Source organism: Crocodylus porosus, unplaced genomic scaffold (genome assembly GCF_001723895.1).
Source record: "Crocodylus porosus isolate Cpor-Errol unplaced genomic scaffold, CroPor_comp1, whole genome shotgun sequence".
NCBI classification, from domain to species: Eukaryota; Metazoa; Chordata; order Crocodylia; family Crocodylidae; genus Crocodylus; species Crocodylus porosus.
This window is the reverse complement of record NW_017728906.1, coordinates 36,264,493-36,267,204: the sequence shown is the minus strand read 5'-3', so window position 1 is coordinate 36,267,204 and position 2,712 is coordinate 36,264,493. Positions and strand designations below refer to the sequence as shown.

Below are 2,712 nucleotides of genomic sequence, written 5' to 3'. Positions count from 1 at the left end.
CTCTCACCTTCCCTGGAGATCTTCAAGAGGAGACTGGATAGGCACCTGGCTGGGGTCTTATGACCCCTGCCACTCCCAGTGCTCCTTCCTGCCCATGGCAGGGGGTCAGACTAGATGATCTGTCTAGGTCCCTTCTAACTCATTGATTCTATGAATGCTAAAAGAGCTCTGCATCCTCTACTTTGACATCCCACACATTAAGGGTTATTGTTTGCTATTGATGCCTGAAAATATTTCAGATGAGTGTTTTGCTTAGTAATTATTTGTAGTGAAGAATATTAGTAAATTGCAGTGACTCTAAAAATGGAAACTAAGCATGACTGAATATGCAGACATCAAGAAGAGGTTACTGAGGAACCAAGTTTTCAAAAGGCCCAGAACAATGACTGGTGGGCAGCAATTTCTTTAAAAAGTCTTTATGGCAAATACTTATAGAACTGAAAGAAAATACAAGCATTTCATTCCACTGACTAAGCTTTTAACTTTAAATACTAAAATCACTACTATTACTCCAGCAAACTATTTATAGTGCACAAGACATTACTGATTCCCATTGGAAATACACTAAAAGTTTCCTAAGGATTAAGTCTGAAAAAAAAAAAAATTTTGAATGACTTACAACTGAATGCAGCTGTAAATCTATGCCAACATACTTTAAACTACTGAAGGCATCTTTAAAAGTGGAAACTGGAATAATTCAAATGTAAAAGTAGAGTTTATGTTCACCTAGAACTGTGTGCTTAAAGGGTTAATTCCATCACTGAATTGGTGATAAGTGTACTCAATGACATTCATGGTGTAGTGTGAATGTGTAGCAGGTTTGGTGGGGTAAAGGGGCAAAGGGTTGAGTGAAGAGAAAGTTTTAGGCAAGCGATTTTTCCCCCACTCAAATGGAGATACAAGTCAGGCTTTTGGCTTTATTACTGTATAAGGCAAGCAGGGGAAAAGAGTAAGAAGGAACTGAAGTAATGGCAGCCAAGCAAAACGGTCCCTGAGCCAACCTACCTCTGAAGGTCAGATCGTAATGCATTCATCAAAACTAGACAAATATACAAACTCCCTAGAGCCAATTGCAGACAAAAATAAAACCCCAAAACATGCACTGCTAGCAGGAGATGGTGCCTGTCAACACTGAAAAGCTAGCAGACAGTTCCTCCCTCCCAGCTCGGGTCATTAAGCCCCACTAGGGCACATAAACTAAGCTAAGACCCATTGCACAAGAGTTATCTTGGCCCACAGACTCATCCTGACCTACACAAAGAAGGATCTCCCTGAGTTTCTTCGCACCTCTCCCTTCCCTAGCACACCACTAAGATTCAACAGGACTCACTCAGCCTTATCTCTTTATTCTGAACATTAAACACAGTACCACATTTCTTAGCTTACCTAGTTGGCATTTCTCCATCCTACCCCCCCAATACAAAGTAAACCTGAACTTTTTGGTGAAACATTTTACAATCTTTCACATACTAAGATTTTATTATAAAAGACTCCAAATTATTTTTTGAATAAAATAAGCCATGTAAGCTGTAATGAAACATTTTGATAAGGTATACCAAAACACAAGTCTGTCAAACTCTAACTACCACTAATCAACGTTGTTCAAATCTATATCATATGCTTATGACCATATTGCCACCCATAACAGGTTGCTTACCAGTTGCAGCATCTAACCAAAGCTGAGAAAGATGTTGCCATACACCTCCTGATGTACCCACTGCTACTACAACCCCACTAGTATTTAAAAATAAATAATAAAAAATAGTGACCACATAGCACTACTACTAAAGCAATCAATTTACTCAAATTTCAGATTAATTAGTATCCACTGAGCTGGTTTAATGCCACATTTTAACACCATAATGCCAGATAACCCTCCAACAATACATAACTGGATTTGGCCCAAATTCCATTTCCTGAGCACACTAATATCAATTACCAAATTTCAAATGGGACCCCAAGCGATTAGGACCACATGAAAAACAAAATACACACAGAAATTTAGGACCAATTTTTGCAAGCCCTCCATCTGCTGAATTTCCATTAATTAACTGTAAGCAAAACAGTTAATTAAAAAAGTAGAACACAGTTGCTTGCAGCTGTCCTAGAAACACCCCCCAACTACAAAGTCCCTCCTCATCCATGCATCTCTGCAACAGAATTATACTAATGTACAAAACAAAAGGTTTGCTCTTCCAGAGATGCATCAGAAGAGCCTAGTGGGAAACAATATAGCTGCTTAGTAATTCACTCCTTACCTCCCTACATAGAATCTTTTGTACTGTTTCTTCTAACAAAGTAAGACTGAACAAATGAATGCCAAATACAAAGCAATTCCTGTTCCTGATAGCTTCTACTTCCCTCTCCCTCCCCAAAGAGGTGCTCTCAGCACACACAATATTACAATCAATAGAACAAACCAAACCAATCCAAGCTAAAAGCCTCACGTATCTTATCTGGCGATAGGAAATGCAGAGCAACCCTTTTCATAACTACAGCGAGGTGAAGGGTTTAATCCAGAACTCAATACCAAATTAGGTATGTGAAAGGTTAAACGATTAATTATTTTGTGGATAAGTGCAGTGATAGATAACCAGTTAGCTTACTGGTTATCCTTTACCTCTGGGCACAGCCTGGCAGAAAAGGAGGGAAGGGAAGCCCCCGGTGGTGCCCCAACAGGGATCAGAAGGCGGAGTGGAGGGAGGGAGGGAA

At 39.6% G+C, this 2,712-nt stretch overlaps 1 protein-coding gene across 1 annotated transcript in view; it reads right to left on the bottom strand.

The window, feature by feature from the left end:
* Positions 1-2,712, bottom strand: part of MRPS6 (mitochondrial ribosomal protein S6) — a 53,972-nt gene that overhangs the window by 37,860 nt on the left and 13,400 nt on the right. The window lies entirely within an intron of this gene.